Source organism: Mobula birostris, chromosome 7, assembly GCF_030028105.1.
Source record: "Mobula birostris isolate sMobBir1 chromosome 7, sMobBir1.hap1, whole genome shotgun sequence".
In the NCBI taxonomy this organism is placed as follows: Eukaryota; Metazoa; Chordata; class Chondrichthyes; order Myliobatiformes; family Myliobatidae; genus Mobula; species Mobula birostris.
The window spans coordinates 30,533,587-30,559,687 of NC_092376.1; the positions used below are offsets into that span (position 1 = coordinate 30,533,587).

The following is a 26,101-nucleotide window of genomic DNA, read 5'->3' on the forward strand; positions in this document are numbered from 1 at the left end:
CTGTTTTTTAAAATCACATTCGTGTATTTACTAATTCTGTATTATGTGTAAGTTTTACAGTTAATATGTAGTTTTGCTCTTTAGGAAATTTTCATAGAATTACCATTGCATACACTGTGACATCATCAGGAGAAGCAACTAAAATCAGGAAAAAATATATCATTTTCGGCACCTTTTTATCCTTTCACTTGCTCCTCTCTTAAGTGAGTTATCAGACATAATCTTCCATCATCCTGGTCAAATCAGCACTTCTGGCTTATGAATTAAAATGGATTTACACAGAAATTACAATATAGAAACAGTCCATTCAGCCCTAACAGGTTTTAATATTGCTCTGGCAGAAGTGAGCAGGCAACGGGAGTTTGTCAGAGGAATTTGGGTAGTGTGACCACCGGGACTGCAGACTATACTAGGGCAGCCTATTCCAGGACAGGCCCAAGAGTCCAACCCAAGCCTGTGGCCAAAAGGAAGGTTTAGTTCAAGTAGGTTAGAGCCAAGGATGAATGGTGATCCGAGAGTAGTTGAGATCTCTGGATGGAAGCTGGGAAGAAATGGACGAACTGAGGAGTTGGGGGTGATGGGCATTACATAGCGACCATAAGACCAAACGGCATAGCAGCAAAATTAGGCCATTCAGGCCATCGTGTCTTATCTACCAATCCATCATGTCTGATTTATTATTCTACTCAACCCATTCTCTTGCCTTCTCCCTGTAGCCTTTGATGCCCTTACTAATCAAGAACCTATCAAACTCTGCTTTAAGTATACTCAATCACTTGGCCTCCATAACCACCTGTGGCAATGAATTCCACAGGTTCACCACCCTGTGGCTAAAGAAACTCCTCCTCATCTCCATTCTAAAGGGACATCCTTGTATGCTGAGGCTGTGCTCTCTGGTCCTAAACTTCCTCACTGTAGGAAACATCTTCCTGGTGTCCACACTGTCTAGGCCTTTCAATGTTCTGCAGATTTCATTGAAAGCCCCCACTCCCCATTCTTCTAAACTCCAGCAAATACTGTACAGACCCAGGGCCATCAAACTAAACTGGAGTGAAAGGAAATGGAGTGCAAGGGAGAACTATGGAAGAGGGGAAGAGATGGATGGGAATGTGGGGAGGCATCTGGGACAGTGGGGGAGATAGGAATAGAGAGTGGCAAGGGACTGAGGTTGAGGGAGAGTTAGCTGAGAGCTGTGTGTGAGAAGGGATAGCTAGGATGGGTGTGTGGGGGAAGGGTGAATGTGAAGGGAAAGCTGAGACAGCAAAGGAAGAGGAGAGCAGAGTGAGTTGGGAACGTAGGAGGGAGAGACAGAGTAGAGGACTACAGAGGGAAAGGGATATCATAGTCAACTGGAGCTGAGAGATGTGGGAAGTGAATGGGAGTGAGAGGGAGGTTGATGGAAGGAAAGCAGAATTTAGGGGAAAGGGGACTGATGGAAGAGGTGTTGTGAGAGGATTAGAAGGGTTAGGGACTAGCAGAGGGAAGGAGGAGCTTGGGAATGAGAGGAGGGCAAATATTCATTGAGCAAGGGAATTAAAGCAGAGAAGATGGAGGTTGGAGATGAGGGAAAAGGTTGAAGAAGAGGATGCTCATTCTCATCCATTCTTGCTATCCATTCACATATGGATAGTTCCTGTCCAATGTGTGGTTGGTGTATGGATAGGCATCCATAGATATCTCCCATGTGTGTGTTGTCCATGCAGCAAATCCTAATCTCCAGTCACCTCCAACCTTCTTGTTATCGGACCACTGTGAAGTCCATTAGTAGCTTAAGTGAACATTATGCACGTGCAGGAACCACACAACCTAGAGCAGCTCTTCAAAGTGAAGTGTCTGCCCTCCCTCGCACCGCTATATCTTGCTGGGTCTGTGGATTCCACAGGGTACTCACTACTCACTCCAGAGTCCCTGAACTGCAAGGGAAGCAAGTCATCTTCAATCTTGATGGCTGACTAAGAAGAGGATTGCTGTTTATATGTACCCGATGATGTGAGCATTAGTTCTACTATCCCTTTTCTTCTATAATCCGATGCACAAGGCCGACAGAGGCTGCAGAGGTCTGTCGACTCTGCCTGCTCAAACCTCTCCACCATCAAGGACATCTTCAAACAGCAGTGCCTCAAGAAGGTGGCATCCGTCATTAAGAACTCTCGCCATCTGGGACATGCCCTCTTCTCATTTCTACCCTCATGGGGGAGGTACAGGAGCCTGAAGACACACACTCAGTGCTTATTTCCGTCTGCTGTCAGGTTTCTGAATGAACGATAGACACCACCTTGCTATTCCCCTTTTGCACTGTCCATTTATTAGTTATTGGAACTCACAGTAATGGTTTTATTTCTTGTACTGTACTGCTGCCACAAAACAACAATTCTCATGACATACGTCAGTAAAAATAAAACCAATTCTGATTCTCCTCTCCTTTGGCACATTGTACAGGGAACATACTTCCAGAGTTAATGATAATAGCTGGGTATTTAATTGTGCAGAATGATTCCATCTAGCCGAGTTCTATCCTCATCTGACATCCAGACAGGAATATTTTCCAGCTGGAGTCATAAGGCAGCTCTCAGAAGTAGGAACCTCTCTAATTTTAGCGCAGATTATGACATAGCCTGAGATCTATGTTCCACAGAGAGCTTTCAGTTTGCTTAATTAGAGCCTTTACCCATTAGAACTAAATTTGCAAATACCGGAGTCAATTTGGCCTGCTTTAGACCAAGAACAAAGAAATAGCCAATTTGCCTTTAATAAAAGATGTCAGCTTAGAGTGTAGTGAATGCCTACTGGCATCGTTTCGGTGTAAGAAACTTAAAAATTAAGTGCTAAATTTATGTTCTGCCACTGACCAATTACAACAGGACCACCAGGTGGTACTCCTGGTGTTATTGATATAAAAGATAAAAGTTGGACAGCGAGATAAAAATCAAAAATATTGCAGATGCTGGAAATCTGAGACAAAACCAAGAAATGCGAGAAACACTCAGCAGGTCAGGCAGTTTCTGTGGACGTAGAAACAAGGTTAACCTTTCAGGTTGAAAATTTTTCTGTCAAAGCTGTGAGAAGGATACAAAGTTGGTAAAAGGATATAAATAGGATAAGTAAGTGGACAACCTACAGAAGATAGAATATAATGTGGTGGAATATTAGGTTGAATATTGCTGTTTAGAGATTACTTGGTGCACTCATCCTGAGAATTAGTAAGCAGCTGTAGTTAAAGTTAGAAAAGCAAATGGATATTGGCCTTTATTGCAATGAGGTGGATCAAGAAATTTGGCCATAACTATATTTAACTTTGGTAGGTGCACACATGGGGCTGTGTACTGAGGTATCTTGTAAATGCTGGAAGACTTTGGGATCAAGCAGTGAGTGATTTCTGACAGTGTTCCTGGCCTCTGATCTGCTAGACCAGACGCCAATGGTGGAGAAGTTCTGGAATAGTAATGTTACAGAAAGCTGTTGGAGATGGTCTTTGCCTTACACTTCCATGGCTTGAATATTACATGTTTTATGGTTCTACTGTATGTCCATATATTATTTAAGTCTTACTGGAAGTGCTATGAAAGGAACTGAACACAACCTTCTCTGAATATCCCAACTTTAAACCCATGATGAAAGAACATGATTAATGAAGCTTTTAAAGACCATGGAATCTAGGTTACTGCTTAGAGAGAGTCTTAAAGCATTGTCCTGGGTTGAAATGACTGATCTCCAACAACCCTGGCCTTTGTGCCAGAAATGAGTCCAGCCAGCTTTTCATCCTGAATTCAAATCAAGGCTTTTTGATAACATACCTGGTCAAGTGCAATCACTTTTAAGAACCTATAAGAATATATATGATTTTGATGAATATGAGTCAGATTCAGATTCAGTTTAATTTATTTATCATATGTACATTGAAACACAGTGAAATGTGTTGTTTGCATTAATAACCAACACAAACTAACGATGTTCTGGGGCAGCCTCCAATTGGCATTGCACGGCGTCAACATAGCATGCCCACAATGCTCAGCAGAAAAACACAGAACACACAAGCAACAAACTAACAGCAGCAAAACAAGACTCATTCCAGCCTGCCTCCCAGGCATCCACCCATACACACACAGAATCATCCAACACCAGGACAGGCCATTTCCAGCCTCCAGTGGACTCGCAAAATCACAAACATTGGGTCTTTGATTTCCCCAGTGGATATGCAGACCTCACCCAATTGGCCTTGTCTTCTGGCACAGCCAACAAATTATCTAGGATTAGATGTCATACAGGCAACAAATAACACAGAATGCACCTCTTGTCTATGATAATAAAAAGAATCTTGAGTTCATTTGATGATATGTTATTGAAGACAAAGATTTTGTTTTCTGATACATTGAATCCCAAAGGCTTTAATGTCTTATGAGGGCATGATTTATTTACCATTCAGGGCAGTGAAGTCATAATTTGCTTGTTGACCATGATGTTGATCGAGGAAGCTTAATTCTAAGGTGATTGGTGGAAAGTATAAGGGGTATGTTAGATGTAAGTTTTTACAAAGAGTGGTGTCTGTGTGGAATGCGCTGCCAGGAATGGCGATAGAGGCCAATACATTAGAGACATTTAAGGGACTCCTAAGATAGGCACATGGATGATAGCAAAATGGAGGGCTATGTGGGAGGGAAGGGTTAGATTGATCTTCGAGAAGGTTACAAGGTCAGCACAACATTGTGGGCCAAAGGGCCTATACTGTGTTGTAATGTTCTATGTTCTATGTTCTATTTAAATCTCAATTCAACTAACCTCAGAATCACAATTAAGTATAGAACTAGAGAGCTTCCACCAAGGATCACTTGAGCAATGATGAGAGACAACAATAGCAATGATCTAATTACAGACCCAAGTGAAAGCAGATAACTCATTAGTAATGAGAGATTTTCCTGATCTTTATTATTTACTTGATAAACCTATAATAAGGATTAATTTGAAGATCTAACCATTGTTTATATTTTAACAACTGTGAATGGATTATAAAATATCACCATTTTATGAGCATCAATTGGTATTCTACATTAAACTTAAATTGATTTAAATTAATTTCACGTTTTCATTGATAGACCAGATGCCACTCTGAAAAAAAATTCATTGAACATCTTGAAATGTCCCAATGTTTTCAGAATGTAATATGAACTGAACTGAAGCTTTCATATTCAATGAAAAACTGAAGAAAATGAAGATCTTTATTTTGAAAAGGGATAAAATGTCAGACTGTGTCTAATAGGTTTTACAATGAAAACCTTAAAGTTGTATTAGTGCATGAACTGCTTTAGTGATGAAACCTGGTGCACTGTGTTGTTAGTGTACTGTATTAGTTTTAATGATATTTTAATATATTTCTATAGTAGACATAATAATTACCTAAATTACAATACATCTATTCCATGGTCACAAAGTAACAGTAATCTCAGTAACAGTAACTGACTCATTGGGCTGAATGGCCTAATTCTGCTCCTATCTCTAATAGTCTAATGGTCCAATCTAATTAGTTTTACACAGACGTGTACTGGAATCATACTCCAGTTTTGAAGTTATATTGTTTTGCACAAACACAACAATTTTGAGGCGTTATCAAAGAACCATAGAATACTCAGTGTGAGGTAACACATTTCTGAACTTTTGTTCTGGCCCTCCATGCTTATCATCCCCTGAACAAGTACAGCAATATCAAGTAGCATACTTTATCTTTTTAGACATCACTTGTCAAAAACTTGTTCTGTGCAGAATGCTGAGAATAAATGGCATTGGCAGGATGGTTGAAGAACAGATTGTGATAGAAGGCTTCAAAATTACTAATTTAATCCAGAGAGGGAATATTGATGATGATCACCTTACTGGTTCTAATAATAGCATCCTCTTTAACTTCCATTTATGTCCTAGAACAAACCTTTAAATGGTTTATTAAATGCTCAGAATGAGTAGTGGACATAAATATGTAACACAGACAAAATGCTGGAGGAACTCAGCAGGCCAGGCAGCATCTATGGAAAAGAGGAAATAGTCAACATTTCAGGCCGAGATCCTTCATCGGGTCAGGAAAAAAAGATGAGAAGTCAAACTAAGAAGGTGGTGAGAGGGGAGGAAGAAATATAAGGTTGTAGGTGATAGGTGAAAGCGGGGAAAGGGAAGGGGTGAAGCAAAGAGCTGGGAGGTGGATTGGTGAAAGAGATAAAGGGATGGAGAAGGGGGAATCTGATAGGAGAAGGTAGAAGACCGTGGAAGAAAGGGAAGGGGAGGAGCACCAGAGGAAGGTGATGAGCAGGTAAGGAGATAAGGTGAGAGAGGAAAACGGGAATGGGGAATGGTAAGGGGAAGTTCGATGCTCCTTCCCCTTCCCTGCTTTCACCTTTCACCTACCACCTTTTACTTCTTCTTCCCCTCTCCCCACCTTCTTACTCTGACCTCTCATCTTCTTTTTCAGGCCTAGTGAAGGATCTCAGCCAGAAACATCCACTGTTTACTCTTTTTCTGTAGATGCTGCCTGCCCTGCTGAGTTCCTCCAGCATTTTGTGTGTGTTGCTTTGAATCTCCAGCACCTGCAGATTTTCTTGTGTCTGTGATAAACTGTAACAGCTAGTGACAGTTACTTTGCACAGATCATCATGTACAGTACAGAAACAGACTCTTGAACCCATTGCATCCCTACTGATGTTTTTGCTCATCTGCATAATGCCATTTGTCCATATTATATAAACCATATAACCATATAAACCATATAAAAATTACAGCACCGAAACAGGCCATCTTGGCCCTTCTAGTCCGTGCCGAACTCTTACTCTCACCTAGTCCCAGCGACCTGCACTCAGCCCATAACTCTCCATTCCTTTCCTGTCCATATATCTATCCAACTTAACTTTAAACAACAACATCGAACCTGCCTCAACCACTTCTGCTAGAAGCTCGTTCCACACAGCTACCATTCTCTGAGTAAAGAAGTTCCCCCTCATGTTACCCCTAAACTTTTGCCCTTTAACTCTCAACTCATGTCCTCTTGTTTGAATCTCCCCCACTCTCAATGGAAAAAACCTATCCACATCAACTCTATCAATCCCCCTCATAATTTTAAATATCTCTATCAAGTCCCCCCTCAACCTTTTACGTTCCAAAGAATAAAGACCTAACTTGTTCAACCTTTCTCTGTAACTTAGGAGATGAAACCCAGGCAACATTTTAGTAAATCTCCTCTGTACTCTCTAAATTTTACTGACATATTTCCTATGAAAAACTGTGACCAGAACTGTACACATTAGATCCACTTCTTTCTATGCCTTGGCTCTGCAAATGCATATCTAAATATCTCTGAAATATAGTGATTGTGTCTGATTCCACCATCTCTGGCAGTAAGTTCCAAATATTGACCACTTTCTGTGTAAAAACTTTCCCCTCAAATCCTCCTGAAAGCTCCTTAATCTCAATTTAAACCTAGGTCCTCTTATTTTTTGCTACCCATTCCCTGTGGTAGGAAATACATCTATTAAGCCATCCCTGGCCTTCCTTTGTTCCAGTGACTAAAATCTCACTCTATCCAATCTTTCCTCATAACTAAGGTCTTCCAACCAGACACATTTTGTTTACACTCTCCCCAGCACCGCCACTTCCTTCCTGTTTTGTAGTGATCAGAACTGCACACAATGCTCCCAATACGGTCTAGCCAATATTTTATAAAGTTGCAACCCAACTTCCCGGCATTTAGATATCTAAGTCCTGACCTATGAAGGCAAGTGTACCTATGCCTTCTCCATCATCTTATTTCTCAAGCACTCCATTTGCTTCTCTTTTTTTCTGATAGTCAAACTTGCTGTATCTTTTGTCACTAAGGTTTCCAAACCTTACCATCTTAGCTTTTCACCCTTACTAGAACATGCGGCCCTAACTCTTAGTAATTCCCCTTTAAAAACAACTCCTACTTGTCAGCTGTTGTTTTGCCCACAAACAGTGTGATCCCAATCTAGTTTCACAACGTCATCTTCTGCTAGTGCAGTCAGCCTTTCTCAGTTCATGACAATAACATAAGGAGCAATCTTATCCCCTTCCACATTTGCCTTGAAACATATTTTACTTTGGTCTCTGTTCCCAAAGTGATCCCCATTAACAACTCTACCACCTAACCAGTTTCTTTATCACTATCAGTATTATCCACAAATTTGTTAATATCGACATATTCTCTCAAAAGCTTTCTTGGATGCACTTAACAATTTCCACCTGTCTAAGCCCCTTGCACCAAAGCAGTCCCAGTCAATATTGAGCAAACTACAATTCCTCACTGCTATAATCCTAGATTCTAATTCCTGCAAAATCTTCTTCACCAAATTAAACTAGCCAAGGTACAGCTCCTCAATCAGTGTGTTATAACATCTCTGACGTATACAGACTTAATACTGGATTATTTTCCAATTTTGGCCTTATCCTACGTTCATATAGATATATTCTTATTCTCTTTTGCTATCTTTGTTCTCCTCCTTCATGAAAATTTCAAGCAGGGGAATTCATGAGTGAAACCAAAATTGCTCATTTATATTTCTTACTGAGAACAGAAAGTCAAAAAAAAAACACGAAGGAGGTTAGAGAGTCCCTCCACTCTGAATATGAGAACTACAACTGAATAAGATCTTTAATTATACACTCAAATCCGTAATATCAGAAAAGGTGAAATAAACAGAGAAAATTATGGAATTACTCAGCAGTTTCGGTAGCATCTGTAGAGAGAAAGCAGCTTTTAAAATGTTGCCTGAGGATTTTCAACATGAGTTCCTTTTACTTCAGATTTCCTTCAACTGCAGGATTTTGCTTTCATGTGGAGCAGTTGTTCCAAATAATAAATACCTGAAAGTGGATCACCTCAGTTTGTTTGGCCTGCTTATGACAGATAATGTCTCATTTTACCTTGCAGACATTTTAAGGACAGAAATGTAATTTTAATGATGGGGGGGTAGGAATGATAAGGATTCTGAAGTTAATACCATCAATCTTATACAGTTGACTGCTTTACAGACCAATCTAATACCCAAAATGGTTTCTTTCCATGAATTGGAACTTTTGTCAATATGCAAACAGAATGAAATCGCTATCCAGTCCTGGATGGAAACCAAACCAACATACACTTCTATCTTGCCGAACAGATTGTGAATTCTTAACCATGACATTACTTCTCAAAAAATCTACTGAAGTGCAGCTTAGCTGTAGAACTTTCCCACTGCAGTAAGATTGTTACCTACTGATCTAATCACATACTCATAAAGACACAGGCAATACTTTTATAAAATTATCTTCACTCATGTTGCTAATTCTCAGAGGGCCTGAACAAAGCTGACTCTTATACTGCTGGCTTGGGACTACATTATCCACACCAACCTCCCAGCCCCCAAAAAACTCTCTTAAGCAGCTTCCAGTAAAATATTAATCAATTTTTATTGACTTTACACTGCGAGAGCTTTCAGTGGAAGATTGGTAACTGCCTCAAGTTATTTTCCTTTCCAATTTTTTTCAAATGGGAATCCTTTCGTTGGAAAACACTTGCTACTTCCTATTCCAAAATTATGTAGATTTTATTCACAGTGAAGGCATCAATGATCTCTTTGTTCCATGCCTTCAATGCCTGGGCTGGAGAATTGGACTACAAAGGCCTGTAGCTCCCTAGCTTGTGCTTGCAGTCCTTTTTAAATAAAAGCATATTTGCCATTCTCCAGTCTTCCATTACATGATGTAGCTTGACTTCTAAAAGCACTAAGGAATTTTTTCACAACTCGTGACTATATTTCATGGTGGAAACTGAGGCCAAATTTATAAGTTATGGGATAAACAGTAACATATTATATTAGTTGAAGGGCAGTAATGAGATGAAGGGGTCTAACCGAACAAGGGTTCTGCCAAGAACCCTTAGATTTAGAGTTCAGAAGTACGTTACAAATTATAATATAAATCATAATATTCAATGTAAACTCATATTTCATGAATGCTATTTTAGTGATATTGGTGCAAATAAATATGAACTTATTCATTCCTGATTTTTGTTATCAGATTACTGTATAATTTAGATGTTCTAATCTTAATAGTTTAATCTTAGATACAATATTATAAACCATGCACACCTTTACTCTCACATTGAATTTGTTGAAGAAAAATGCTATTATTGAAAATGTGATGGAATAGCACTATAAAAAATACCAAATAATATGTTAACATGGTTTCGGGATAGGGAAATCATACTTGACTTATTTATTGGAGTTAAGGAAATAAATATGTGTTTTGGATAAAGAGAGCTAATGAATTTACTAAACATAAATTTGCAGAAGATATTTGATATTGTGCTACATCAACTGTTATTGTTAAAAAAAAATAAAAGTTTACGATGCAAAAGGTATTGCCGTAGATAGATTATTAACTAGCTAACCAAAAAGAGAGAGGAGATATCAATGAGCCTTCTCCTGGTCCTCTACAACGTGTAATGAGCAGAGTGCCACAGGTATCATTGGCCGGGACCTCAACTTCTCAAATATTCACAAAAATAATTTGCATGCAGGGACTAAAGATTTGGTGGCTGATGCCACAACCATACTGTAGCTAAGGATGTAAGTTGTCAAGAGGACACAAGTAGGCTACAAAGAGTATAAATAGGTTAAGTGAGTGGACAACAAGTGAATACTATGTGGGGAAATGTTGCACTGTCTCATTTGGCAGGAAAATAAAAAGGAAGCATATTATTTAATTGGCGGAAGATTTCAGTGCTTTGAGATACAAAGAGCCCTGGATGCCCTGGTGAACAATTTGCAAAAGGTTACCATAGGAGATGGTAAGTAATTAGCAACTTATAGAATTATTTGTTTATTGCTATGGGAATTTAATTAAAAAATGAAAGGTTACTATAAATGACATTGGTGAGACCACATCTGAGGTATCACATGTAATATTGATACCCTTACTTAAGGAAGAGGGTGAATGTACTGGAAGCATTTCAAAGAAGGTTTACTCGACCAATACCTGGAATGGACTGGCTTGTATCCACTGGAGCTTAGAAGAATGAGAGTTAACTTGACTGAAACACAAGGATTATTGTTTAAAAATAAAGGCTCATCCATTGAAGACTCAGATGAAGCAAAATTTCTTCTCACTTTGGGTCATGATTCTTTGGAACAAAGGGGAATAGAGGGAGAGTCTTTTAATATTTTAAAGGCCTGAGTAATAAGCAAGGAAGTGCAAGTTACTTGGTGCAATGGGTAATGTGGAACTGAGGTTACAATCAGAGTAGGCATATCTTATTAAATTTTGAAGAAGGCTTGAGGGGCAAAATAAACTGCTCCCATTCTCAGTTTGTAGTTCATATGAATGAAATCATATCAGAATTCATCCATTATACTTGATATCAGAATTCATCCATTATACTTGTATGTGATTCTCAAGTTATGGGAGGATCACAGCAGTAATTGGTAACCAGATGGTCAGGTATGCATTGGCTCCTAGAGGTCTGCAGTGTAAGGAAGGGTGGAGTTTACAATTGTAAGTCAAGTGTGGGGTTCAACCATTTCAGAAAGCTACTAACCATCATTTGGAGCTGGGACTACTTCAGCACAGGGCTAAGATCATTAGTTGGGATCAGGAGTCAAATATATTGTTAATGGAGGATTGGTTTTGGATGTAGGAAGTTGGTCTTTGGTTTGGTTCGGAAGTCAATGGATAGGTAATTGTGAATTTGTTAGGTGATTTTGAGTTGCAACTGTGGTAATGGTGGGTGGATTCTGGAGTCCACCTAAGGAAACCCAGCTCACCAAGTTACTTATTCTGACAAAGGGTTTTGGATCTGAAATGCTATTTTTTGTTTCTCATTTACAGATACTGCTTGACCTGTTGAGTGTTTCCAGCAGTTCCACTATTTGTCTCAGTCTTACATCATCACCAGTTTAATTGATTTCCAGTATGTTATTTAATGGGATCCTATCTGAACAGAGCTCACTTCTGCAGAACAAGCCTAAACAGAGACCCCACATGCAGATTCTGATCTATTATGTATCACCTGCAGGACGGTAGTTCCAACTAATCTTCCTGTCCCGCTTTTTAGTTGATATATTGCTCCTTTTCCTCTACTTCAATACAAAACCACGTAGGCCTGTAATTGACTAATTAGGAATGCAGAAATTCATTCTTGTTTCAAAATACTTCAGGGAAGTAGCGGCCAAAAGGAAGATGCCGATTATTTTTTTCTTATTGCAGAGCAATTTTGCTGTTGCAGTTCTTTGACGGAACACTTATTTTCACAATTGGGAAATAATTTGAAAATGAGACTCACATAGTTGGGAATGTTGGTCGTCATGGACCAGTTCAGCCTCAGGACCTGTTCCTGTGCTGTGTTAATCTGACTCCAGGACTCAGCTGCCATATCGGTTTACATTTGCAGATTAGTAATTGGGAGAAATGTACATAATTCACAACCACCTACATTGAGTTGGGGTTTCACTTTAAGAGGCTGATCTGACATGATGACATTATTACATAAAATGTTTTTAGCACATTTTTGTTGCCTAGATTTGGAGTTCAATAAAATGTGTTATGGGTTTTGTTAAACATAAGACCCCTCACTTCATTCTATTTGTGGAAACCTACAATATAACTACATCATCATGCTGAATCAATTCATCAGTTTAGTGGAGATGATTGGGAATGGTGCTCCAATGGCAGTAAAAAAAAATGAGTAAAGGTTAACATTTCATGAATCAATGAAGATCACCAACTTTACATTAAGTTGCTGTCAGTGCATGAATGTGGTGGCCAACATTTGAAAGTTTCCCGTTCTTTTGACCTTCCAGCAATAACCAGCATGGGCCTAGCCTCATTACCATGGCACACTCCATTCTGTTAGATCTAACCCTTATGGGAAATTTTCTGTGGAGAACCATATTTGATCATATAACAGTTTACAAGTCATGTCCCAGAGGACCTGCTGGAGAAGAAGATGAATCCTATGGGATGCTTCCCAATGCAGACCATCAGTCTATTGCAAGAATGCCTCATCAACAGAACTCACAAACAATTGCCATGCTCTTACTCGGCTGGTGGTGAGAAGATATTCAAGTATAGATGAAGTCACTATCCTACTGCCCTCAAGGAGTTGTGGAGCAAAGAGGACAGTGTTGTTCACGGGACTGTGAACTGTGTATTGCCAAAATATGAAAAAGTATGTGTGTTTTTTTTATTGACTTTCACACTGAGCAGCTATGCAACACAGGGCTATGTGCTCGATGGGTTGTTCCCAGGGATGTATTTTGATATAAACATCAACTGCTGCTGGAAAACCATCAACTGAGTGAAGGATGCTCTTTGATCTACCTAAAACCTGTTTGTCTTCCAGTGCAAGAAGTCCTGAAGAGAATCAAGCTGACGCGCACATTCCAATGTGCAAAAGAATATATAGAGGGACATGTTGAAGCATACAACAGTCACCACCAAGACTCTGTGGTGACTGTCTACAGTCCTATTGTCAATAGACACTGAGGGGCTGGGCTTTGTGTAAAAACCTCTCCTAACTTTTCACTGATGTAATATTTAAGGATGAAACATTAGTAATGTTGGCACATTATGAACAAATGCAATGAATTAGCTGTAACAATGAATGGAGGTAAGGATAGATCCTAATTTTATTTATATTATGAATGTAGAATATTTTAAATAAAAATAAGTGAGACCTGTTTTATGTGATATTTGCCCTTTTTGCAGAGGCATCTATGATTTTATACGAATTCCTTCACAAAATTCCTATTAGGTATAGGTACAGTGAAGGGCAGCTGAATGGCAGTGCTACATGTTTGATTATTGACATCTTTTTCAACTAAAGTAATATTACTGGTAAGACACTTGGCAGAGTGGAGGATCAGAGGGATCTTGGGGTCCGAGTCCATTGGACGCTCAAGGCTGCTGCACAGGTTGACTCTGTAGTTAAGAAGGCATACGGTCCATTGGCCTTCATCAATCAAGGGATTGAGTTTAGGAGCCAAGAGGTGATGTTGCAGCTATGTAGGACCCTGGTCAGACCCCACTTGGAGTACTGTGCTCAGTTCTGGTTACCTCACTATTGGAAGGATATGGAAACCATAAAAAGGATGCAGAGGAGATTTACAAGGATGTTGCCTGGATTGAGAAGCATGCCTTATGAGAATAGGTTGAGTGAACTTGGCCTTTTTTCCTTGGAGCGATGGAGAATGAGAGGTGACCTGATAGAGGTGTATAAGATGATGAGAGTCATTGATCGTGTGGATAGTCAGAGGCTTTTTCCCAGGGCTGAAATGGCTAGCATGAGAGGGCACAGTTTTAAGGTAACACACATCAAAGTTGCTGGTGGACGCAGCAGGCCAGGCAGCATCTGTAGGAAGAGGTGCAGTTGACGTTTCAGGCCGAGACCCTTCGTCAGGACTAACTGAAGGAAGAATGAGTAAGGGATTTGAAAGTTGGAGGGGGAGGGGGAGATCCAAAATGATAGGAGAAGACAGGAGGGGGAGGGATAGAGCCAAGAGCTGGACAGATGATAGGCAAAAGGGGATACGAGAGGATCATGGGACAGGAGGTCCGGGAAGAAAGACAAGGCGGGGGGGGGAACCCAGAGGATGGGCAAGAGGTATATTCAGAGGGACAGAGGGAGAAAAAGGAGAGTGAGAGAAAGAATGTGTGCATAAAAATAAGTAACAGATGGGGTACGAGGGGGAGGTGGGGCCTTAGCGGAAGTTAGAGAAGTCGATGTTCATGCCATCAGGTTGGAGGCTACCCAGACGGAATATAAGGTGTTGTTCCTCCAACCTGAGTGTGGCTTCATCTTTACAGTAGAGGAGGCCGTGGATAGACATGTCAGAATGGGAATGGGATGTGGAATTAAAATGTGTGGCCACTGGGAGATCCTGCTTTCTCTGGCGGACAGAGTGTAGATGTTCAGCAAAGCGGTCTCCCAGTCTGCGTCGGGTCTCGCCAATATATAAAAGGCCACATCGGGAGCACCGGACGCAGTATATCACCCCAGTCGACTCACAGGTGAAGTGTTGCCTCACCTGGAAGGAGTGTTTGGGGCCCTGAATGGTGGTAAGGGAGGAAGTGTAAGGGCATGTGTAGCACTTGTTCCGCTTACAAGGATAAGTGCCAGGAGGGAGATCAGTGGGGAGGGATGGGGGGGACGAATGGACAAGGGAGTTGCGTAGGGAGCGATCCCTGTGGAATGCGGGGGGGGGGAGGGAAAGATGTGCTTAGTGGTGGGATCCCGTTGGAGGTGGCGGAAGTTACGGAGAATAATATGTTGGACCCGGAGGCTGGTGGGGAGGTAGGTGAGGACCAGGGGAACCCTATTCCTAGTGGGGTGGCGGGAGGATGGAGTGAGAGCAGATGTACGTGAAATGGTGGAGATGCGTTTAAGAGCAGAGTTGATAGTGGAGGAAGGGAAGCCCCTTTCTTTAAAAAAGGAAGACACCTCCCTCGTCCTAGAATGAAAAGCCTCATCCTGAGAGCAGATGTGGCAGAGACGGAGGAATTGCGAGAAGGGAATGGCGTTTTTGCAAGGGACAGGGTGAGAAGAGGAATAGTCCAGATAGCTGTGAGAGTTTTAAGGTGCTTGGAAGTAGGTACAGAGGAGATATCAGGGGTAAGTTTTTTTACGCAGAGAGTGGTGGGTGCGTGAAATGGGCTGCTGGCAACGGTGGTGGAGGTGGAGAAGATACGGTCTTTTAAGAGACTCCTGGACAGGTATATGGAGCTCAGAAAAATAGAGGGCTATGGGTAACCTTAGGTAAGGACATGTTCAGGACAGCTTTGTGAGCCAAAGGGCATAGGTTTTCTATGTTTAGATGTTTAAAGGCAAAAATCTAATCCAATATCATTGACTGCTGAGGCCAGTGATTGTGTAATATTTGAGCACTTTTCCCATATTTTTCCCTTCTTTGTGCCCTTATTTGTACCATTATTTCAGCAAAACATTTAGATCTTCATTTGTTGATAAAGCAGGAACTGAATATACAATGGCCACATTATTAGGTACACCTGTACACCTGCACATTCATGCAAATATCTAATCAGCCAATGATGTGGCAACAACTCAATGCAGAAAAGCATGCAGACATGGTCAAGAGGTTCAGTTGTTGTTCAGACCAAGAATCAAAGTGACGACCAAATGTGATCTAAGTGACTTTTTCCATGGAATAATGGTTGGTACTAAAAGGCTGATTTGCGTACCTCAAAAACTGCTGAACTCCTGGGATTTTCACACACAACTGTCTCTAGAGTTTACAGAGAATTATGCAAAAGATAGAAGACATCCAGTGAGCAGCAGTCCTGTGGACAAAAATGTCTTGTTAATGAGAGAGGTCAGAGGAGAATGGTTGGACTGGTTCAAGCTAACAGGAAAGTGACAGTAATTCAAATAACCATGTGATGCAACAGTGGTGTGCAGAAGAGTATCTATGAAGGTACAACATGTTGAACGTTGACAAACAAGAGAAAATCTGCAGATACTGGAAATCCAAGCAACACACACAAAATACTGGGGGAGCTCAGCAAGCCAGACAGCATCAATGGAAAAAAAGTTACATCCTGCCAAAGGGTCACAGCCCGAAATGTTGACTGTACTCTTTTCCAAAGATGTTGCCTGGCCTGCTGAGTTCCTCCAGCATTTTGTGTGTGTTGAACATTGAAACGGAGGGGCTACTGCAGCAGAAGACCACAAACAAAATGTACACTCAGAGACTACTTTAGTAGGGACAGGAGATGCATTTTATGTCTCACTCTGAAAGGAAGAATGGTTCCTTACATTATAAATGACTGACATTTAACAAGAAGTTTCCAGAAACTTAAGCTTCGGTTATTCTTTGTTCATCACTTAAACTGTAAAATTTTGCATTTATAAGTCAAACTGAAAGTTCCATGTAAGAAATAGCTGACAGCAAGTTACATTACAATTCCAGTTCAACAACCATTCTCTTTTATTTTTTACTATATACTTTCAAGACATTTAAGAACGATAGCTTACTGCAAAGAAACTGGTTTCTCAGTAATCGTGCAAATAATCTTCCAAACCAGGTCAGATTGAACCACGGTACACTGAAACCTGGATTTGTTCTTGCTAAACCTTTGCATGTAGATGACGATCCACAGCATCTGAAAAAAATGAAATAAGCTTGCATTTAAATTTAGCAAATGATGTAGTTCGAAGATTGGAGAGTGGTTAATGTTGTACTGTTATTTAAGAAGTGTAGCAAAAAACTACAGACCTGTGAGCCAAACATCAATTACTGGAGGTGATTCTGAGGGGCAGGGATATACCAACATTTGAATAGATAAGGACTGACTAAGGTTATCTGTACAGCTTTGTATATTAGAAATAATGTCTCTCAAATCTGTTGAGTTTTTTTAAAGAGGTAACATAGAGGATTGATGAGGTCAGGGTGGTGACATTTGTTGGGTATTTAATATATCAGTACTATTTGAGTAATATTCTAAATATATTTTTTGATTAAGCATTCATGTCTATTTAAATAATTCATTATGAGTTATATGTAAAAAAAACGTGAATTGCATAGATCATGACATTACCATGTGAGACATGTACATCTCGTTTAAAATAAGAAAATAAAGTACACAAGTTTTCCAGGGCTCCCATCTTCTTGCTTTCAATAAGTTTACTATTTTGGAGTTATAACACATAACAGTGGCGATGAGTTATTTTTAAAATGAACCCGAGATAAATACCTACCTTTTGAAGTGCAGCAAGACATTCAAATTTTTAAAAAGCACAGAAAGAAATGGTTAAGTCTAAAAAAGTACAGAACTTTTTTTTTCTTCAGAAAGGAAAGATGATTGAGTAAAACAAAAGGCAGAAAACAAACACATTCACCAGTCTATAAACAGTGAGTACTGGGTGACACAAACAGAAATAAAAAAAAGCAGAAAGGGCTGGCTATATCAGAAAGACAGGCACATTCAATTGCACAAGAAATAATTGGAATATGCACATTGAGCTAATTGAGCAGTATTCTAATTCAAATGGTACCAGTTTTGCTGAGTGCATTGGGTTTAAAGACATACAGTTTGCTTAGAAATTTGACTGCTCCAAACAAACCAGCCAAAATTAGCTGAGCTGATATCATAAAAGTAATGCAGAAACATTTAGAACTAAAACTATTGTTGACTGCAAAATGCTTTAGGTTTCATAAGCAGAATCAAAAAGAAGCGTTTTTCAGCATACATGGCTAAATTAAAGAGATTGTCTAGCATTGTCAGTTCAGTGATGGTCTTAATGATACACTGAGACATTGTTTAGTTTGTGGAATCTTACAAGAAAGCAAACAAAAGTGGTCCCTAACTGAAGCACAACTTACATTTAAAAGTGTGATTGAAATAGTGAAATCAATGGAAACAGCAGACAGAGAAAAAATTGAATTGTAGTCAAGAATGAAAGTGAGTGTGAACATAATTGCAATGTCTAAACAGAATCCAGCCTAGCTGAACAAATTGTGTTACTGTTTTGACAGGGACTCACATACACCAGACCAATGCAGATTTAAAGGTGAAAGAGCATGTCAGGCAGACAAAAATAAGAGTACTGCGCAGGGAATAAAAAAGTTAAAAAGTCAAGTTATAGATTCAAAAGAGCACTAATCTGCATGCTGTTGATGAAAAATTCAATAATGATGAGAGTGACACAGGACTGAGTAGCCTTGAGATTTATAATATGAAAACTAACAATAGACGAGCAATATGGCTTACAACAGAAGTGAATGGCAAATTAATTAAAATGGAATTGGATTCTGACTTGGCTGACATTACACAAAATGAGTTTGAATGGCAATTCAAAGATACTGAACTGAACCCTGCAACTATCCAACTAAGACCTTGTAGTGGAGAAAAGATAATTCCTGTGGGAATAACATTTATAACAGTGAGATACAACAACCAACAAGCCACACTGGGCTTGTATTTGATAAAACAGGAGGGCCAGCATTTTGAGGGCATAATTGGCTAAGACAACTGCAACTTGATTATAGATCGATCCACCACTTGCATGCCATATCCCCTGCAAGAGAGGCAACTTGAAAGCAAACTAAGAAAGGTACCGGATAGTGCCACAGCAGTGTTCAGGGATGGCAATGGAAAACTCATAGACTTCAAGGGCAAAATTGTTTTAAATGAAAATGCCACACCTAAGTTTTGCAAAGCACTTCTGGTTCTTTATATCATCCACAATAAAGTAGCCAGTGGGCTGGATTGCATGGAGGTTGAAGGAATTCTTTCCAAGTTTGAGTGGAGCCCATGGACAACACCTGTGGTTCCAGTGGCCAAGAAGATTGGGTCTGTCAGGATTTGTGGTGATTTTCAGGTTACCATCAACCCAGTACTGAAAGTAGATCAATACCCTCTGCCCAGGATAGAGGATATCTCTGCATATCTTTCTGGAGGAAAACATTTCAGCGAGGTGAACTTAGCTGAGGCCTACCTACAAATGGAGATGGAAGAAGTGTCCAACTTGTTGCTCACCATAAACACTCACAAAGATCTTTATCGCTATAATAGGCTTATTTTTGGAGTAGTAACTGTACCTGCGCTCTGGCAGAAAGCTATGGACCAGGTGCTGTAAGACTGTCCAGGCACTCAGGGTTACCTGGATGACATCATCGTTACCGATAAGGATGACAAGGTACATCTCCAAACTCTCAAGACAATGTTATAAAGATTAGAAGATTAAGGGCTCACAGCGTGACACAACAAGTGTAAATTTTTTAAGCCATCGATGCAGAAGGATTATACATGAGTATTAAGAAAATTCAATAAGTGGTGGATACCCCAAGAAGAAAGGATGTGTCACAGTTGTGGTCCTTTTTAGGATTTCTCAATTACTATAACAGGTTCCTGCCAAAAACCTGGCTACTATGCTCCACTCCTTCAAACTCAAAAGTCAAAGTCAAAGTAAAATTTATTATCAGAGTACATACATGTCACCACACACAACCCTGAGATTCTTTTTCTGCTGGCATACTTAGATCTACAGAAATCTACAGAATTGTAACTGTAAACAGAATCAATGGACAACAGACTGTGCAAATGGACAACAAATAGCAATAAATAACAAGCATGAACTACCAAGACAAAGTGTCCTTAAAGTGAGACCATCAGTTGTGGGAACACCAGAAGTAGAATGGGTGTACTTATCCCTCTTTGTTCAAGAGCCTGATGTTTGAGGGGTGGTAACTGTTCTTGAACCTGGTCATGGGAGTCTTGAGGTACCATCTACCTGATGGCAGCAGCGAGAAAAGAGCATGGCCTGGGTGGTGAAGATCTTTGATGATGGATGCTGCATTTCTATGGCAACCTTTCATGTGGATGTGCTCAATGGCTGAGAAGGTTTTACCCATGATGTACTGGGCCAAATCCATTAACTTTTGTAGGATTTTCCACTTAAAGGTATTCGGGCTCCCTTTGCAGGCCGTGATGCAGCCAGTCAGCACACTTTCCACCACACATCTATAAAGGTTTGCCAAGGTTTTTGATGACTTGTTGAATCTCCACAGGCTCCTAAGGAACTCAAGGCACTGTTGTGCTTTCTTCACAATTATATTTATATGATAGGTCCAGGACAGGCTCTCTGAGATAGTGACACCCAGAAATTTAAAGTTATTGACTCTGTCTACTTCCGATACTCCAATAATTACTGGCTCATGGACTCTGGTTTCCCTCTCCGTAAGCCCACAATCAGCTCTACATTGAGTGAAAGTTTGTTGTTACTACACCATTCAACCAGATTTTCAATCTCCTTCCTGTATGCTGATTCATCATCTTTGATACAGCCCACAACAGTGGTGCCATCAGCTCCTTGAATCTGGTGTTGAAGTTGTACTTTGCAACACAGTCATAGGTGTAAAGCGAGTAGATCAGGGGGCTAAGCACACAAACCTGTGGTGTCCCTCTGCTGATGGAGATTGTAGAGGAGATGTTTTTGCCAATCTGAACTGACTGGGGTCTACAAGTGAGGAAATCCAGGATCCAATTGCACAAGGGGATATTGTCTTGGAGTTTATTGATTAGCTTTGAGGGGATGATGGTATTAAATATTGAGTTGTAATCAATAAAGGGCATCCTGATGTATACATCTTTGCTGTCCAGATATTCCAAGGTTGTGTGCCCTGTTGCCTCGGTAGGAGAACTGGAGCAGATCCAAGTTGCCACTTAGACAGGAGCTGATATACTTCAATACCGGCCTCTCAAATCACTTCGTCACTGTGGATGTAAGTGCCACTGGGAGACAGGTTACAACACTCTTCTTGGGCACTAGAACTCATTACTACAGATCAGGAAGAAATGATAATGGACAAAGCAGAGTGAGGTGGCTTTCGAAAAGGTAAAGGAAAAGGTGACACCAGACACTGTACTCACTCATTATGATTCACATCGTCCAGTGAAGTTTGCCCGTGATGCATCGCCTTCTGGTATATGTGCAGTCATATCACATGTGATGACTGATGGAAGTGAACACCCCATAGGCTTTGAATCACATTCCCTTACTGCTGCAGAAAATAGTTCACACAGATTGACAGAGAAGCCTTGAGTCTGGCTTGGGGTGTAAAATGTATTAACTGGTTCATTTATGGGAGAGAGTTTACCCTTCTTACTGATCATCACCCACAAGTGTCCGTTTTCAATCCATAGAATGGTGTTCCGCTAAAGGCAGCAGCACGGATGCAGAGATGGGAGGACACAATTACAAGATCAAATTCAAAAGGATGACTAGGCGTGGAAATGTGAATGGATTGTCCCACTTACCTTTGGAAAAGGAAATACCCTAAATATTTACAGAAGAGGACATGCCTCTCGATGTATTCTCCTGAACACAAATCGAAAAGGGTACTTCCAGCAAGATAGCGCCAGTGACCTGGGCCGGCCGGTGGCGCAATGACGTCAGCACCGGACTTTGGAACAGAGGTTCCCGGGTTCAAACTCAGTCGGGTCCGCTTTCCATCCGTGCCGGGTTGAGTGTTGAGATCGCAATTCGACGTCATAAAATAAAGGGAAAAATACTGAGAAATGTCTGTGTGAGGAGTGGTGCGCTACACAGTCTCTCTCTCTCGCTCCGCGCCTTGTAAAGGCATAAAAAAGACATCGTCCCGCCAACATCACACACGCACAGACGCACGCATGCAGATGCACACGCACGCACACACACGCCCAAAAAAAAAGATAGTGCCAGTGATCGACGGCGAAATCTTGCAGACATTCTACGATGCTACTGGATACTCTTCTTTTTCTTCTCAGAATCAGACTCAGGTTGAGTGATGGGTGCTGCCTTTTTGAGGCATCGTTCCTTGAAGATATCTTGGATGCTGAGGAGGCTAGTGCCCATGATGCAGCTCACTGAGTTTACAACTTTCTGCAGGTTATTTCGATCCTGTGCAGTGGTTCTCCCCCACCCCCCTGACCAGATGGTGTTGTAGGCAGTCAGAATGCTCTCCACGGTACATCTGTAGGAATCTGTGAGTGTCTTTGGTGACATGCCAAATCTCCTCAAACTCATAAAGAAATATAGCCTAGCCACTGTCGTGCCTTCTTTGTAACTGTATCAATACATTGGGCCCACAATAGATCCTCAGAGATGTTGACACCCAGGAGCATGAGATTGCTCACTCTTTCCACTTCTAATCCCTTCTATGAGCACTAGTGTGTTTTCCCTCCACTTACCCTTTCTGAAGTCCACAACCAATTCTTCGGTCTTACTGATGTTGAGTGCGAGGTTGTTGCTGCAACGCAACCCAACTAGCTGGTACATTTCACTCCTATACGGCTTCTCATCACCATCTGTAATTCTGTCAAAAATAGTTACTTCATCAGCAAATTTATAGGTGGCATTTGAGCTGTGCCTAGCCACATAGTCATGGGTGCAGAGAGAATAGAACTGTGGGCTAAGCATATATCCTTGAAGTGCGCCATTGCTGATTGTCAGTGAGGTGGAGATGTTATTTCCAAACCACATAGACTGTGGTCTTCCACTGAGAAATCTGAGGATCCAGATCCAGAGGCCTAGGTTTTGACCAGACCTGTAGGAATGATTGTGTTAAACACTGCGGTATAGTCAATAAACAGCAGCCTGACGTAAGTATTAGTGTGGTACAGGTGATCCAAGGCTGCATAAAGAGGCACTGAGACGGTGTCCGCCACAGACCTATTGTGGCAATAGGCAAATTGCAGTCAGTACAGGTAGGAGTTGATTCTAGTCAAAACCAACTTTTCAAAGCACTTCTTCTTAACTGGGATCAAATGCAGCCTGTAACTTCCCTTTTAAGGATGTAGTTTTGGGCCGACTGAGCAATTTGGCATTTCTGCAATCTCCTGGGTTTTCAGCGTGGAGTGCAGCTATGGCCGTCGCTGGGGGTGTGCACTGCGTCAATTCCTAATGGCAGAATATGAGCCTGTGGTTGGCTCCATTGCTCCGCGCCCATTAAGGCATTGATCAAGATTAAAATCGACGGGGATGAGAGCGGAAAGTGAAGGGGTGTGTGATGCTGTCTGCCTGCGTTTGACCGCTCTCCCTCTCACTGCTGCCAGCAGAAAGGGCAGGAGTCTTGGGTCCCGCGCTGCAAAGTTCGATCGCCACAGCGGCTTATAGCTCCCGGCTGTGGACTTGTTTTCAGCTGTGATTTGACGTTTAATGTCCTCAGTGCTGAACGTGCATTACCATTTGTGCAATTTGAATGAGGCACTTCAGCAGAGAACTGGATCTCCGGCTATAGTCTGCAGCCATCAACACCACGAACTGATTGACTCATTGTCTGTGATCATGACCATCAGCTCCTGGAGTGGCTTTACTGTTGTCTACTTTGAACTTTGAAAGTCACCCTGTTAGGGCAGAGATACTCCAAAAGGAAACCAGAGAAGACCCCGCACTGTTTCATTTCTACCCGGCCACCCAAACTGGCTGCAACTCCAGCTCCCCCATTTTTACCAGTGCTGAGATGAACTTGCCCTTGACGGAGATTGCCTTAAGTGGGGATTCCAAATTGTTGTACTGTCAAAGCTGAGAGCTGGTGTGTTGGAAGAGCAACATGTCAGTCATCTAAGCATGGTTAAAATGAAAGCATTGGCTCGAAGCTTTGTCTGGTGTCCTGGAATAAATCATCAGATTGAGCAGCTTGCCAAGCACTGTGCGGAATGCCAACACGTCCAGAAGATGCCAAGAGCAGGGCCTGTCCATCCCTGGGAATGGCCTGCATTGCCCTGACAGAGGCTTCACGTGGATTTGGCTGGACCATTCATGGGCACGGATTTCTTGGGAAGAGTGGATGCAGCTACAAAGTGGCCAGAAACATTCCCAATATCATCCACTACAGCCTTGCACATTGTTGAAGTGTTTGAGAAGCCCCTTCGCAAGGACAGGTGTTCCACAACATTTAGTCAGCAGCAGTGGACCACAGTTTGTGGTGGAACTGCTTCAGTCACTCCTGAAAATGACTGGAATGAATGGCTCCTCAAACAAATGGGTTTGATGTTTCACACCTGGGCAAGCAGACCTAGTGAGGGACTACAGACGTGATCAAAAGTGGGTTCTTGGAAGGACTAAGGACAGAACTGGACCACGCTCATACACAGTGGAGATTGCGTCTGGTCTCATCTGGAGATGACACGTTGATCAGTTGAGGAGTGCAGAGGCAATTGTTCGCAACAAGAAGGTGGCCAGAACTGTCAGAACCACTTCCTGCAGCCTCAGTCAGCTTCTACAACCACCACAGAGGAGACCCCAGAACCTGAGATTGTTTCACAGCCGCAAGTCTCACCTGACTGCGTTCCTGTACACGGTTCAAACTCCATAATCAAGTTCATAGACCACACCACGGTGGTTGGCCTGATCAGGGGGGATGATGAGACGGCCTACAGGGACGAGGTCCTGTACCTGGCCGTGTGATGTGCCAATAACAACCTGGCCCTTAACACCCAGAAGACCAAGGAGATCATTGTGGACTTCAGGCATGCTAGGAGCTACACTCATGTCCCCATCTACATCAACAGAGCTGTAGTGGAGCATGTATCAAGCTTCAAATTCCTTGGTGTCCACACTTCTGATGATCTCACCTGGTCCCTGAACTCCTCCATCCTGATCAAAAAGGCGCAACAGCGCCTTTATTTCCTGCGAAGCATCAAGAAATCTCACCTTCATCCCAGGATACTGACGGACTTTTTACCGCTGTACCATTGAGAGCATACTCACCAGCTGCATCTCAGTGTGGTATGGCAATTGTCCCGTATCAGACCGCAAAGCACTCCAGCGTGTGGTGAAAACTGCCCAGCGGATTATCGGCACCCAATTGCCCACCATTGAGAACATTTCCCATAAACACTGCCTGGGCAGGGTGAAAAGCATTATCAAGGCTGCATCTCACCTTAACCATGGACTTTTTACTCTCCTCCCATCCAGTAGGCGCTACAGGAGCCTCCGCTCCCGCACCAGCAGGCACAGGAAGAGCTTCTTCCCTGAGGCTGTGACCCTGCTAAACCTCTCATCACAGCGCTAAGCAGTATTGCATCCGTATTGTACTGTCTCAGTACTTTTATATTTGTATACTTTTTACTTTATACTTTATTGTCGCCAAACAATTGATACTAGAACGGACAATCATCACAGTGATATTTGATTCTGCGCTTCCTGTTCCCTGGATTACAAATATTAAATATTTAAAATATTAAAAATAGTAAGAATTAGCAAATATTAAAATTTTAAATTATAAATTATAAATAGAAAATAGAAAAATGGAAAGTAAGGTAGTGCAAAAAAACTGAGAGGCAGGTCCAGATATTTGGAGGGTACGGCCCAGATCCGGGTCAGCATCCGTTCAGCAGTCTTATCACATTTGGAAAGAAGCTGTTCCCAAATCCGGCCATATGAGTCTTCAAGCTCCTGAGCCTTCTCCCGGACGGAAGAGGGATGAAAAGTGTATTGGCTGGGTGGGTCGTGTCCTTGATTATCCTAGCAGCACTGCTCTGACAGCATGCGGTGTAAAGTGAGTCCAAGGACGGAAGAATGGTTTGTGTGACGTGCCGCGCCGTGTCCACGATCTTCTGCAGCTTCTTTCGGGTC

General features: G+C 41.6%; 1 long non-coding RNA gene across 1 annotated transcript in view; it reads right to left on the bottom strand.

The window, feature by feature from the left end:
* Window positions 1-16,935: 16,935 nt before the first annotated feature.
* The window catches only part of LOC140200086 (uncharacterized), a 28,423-nt gene continuing 19,257 nt past the window's right edge, over window positions 16,936-26,101 (bottom strand). The window contains exon 3 of the long non-coding RNA XR_011886557.1: window positions 16,936-17,145. This is a non-coding gene — a long non-coding RNA (uncharacterized lncRNA). The remainder of the gene's footprint in view (window positions 17,146-26,101) is intronic.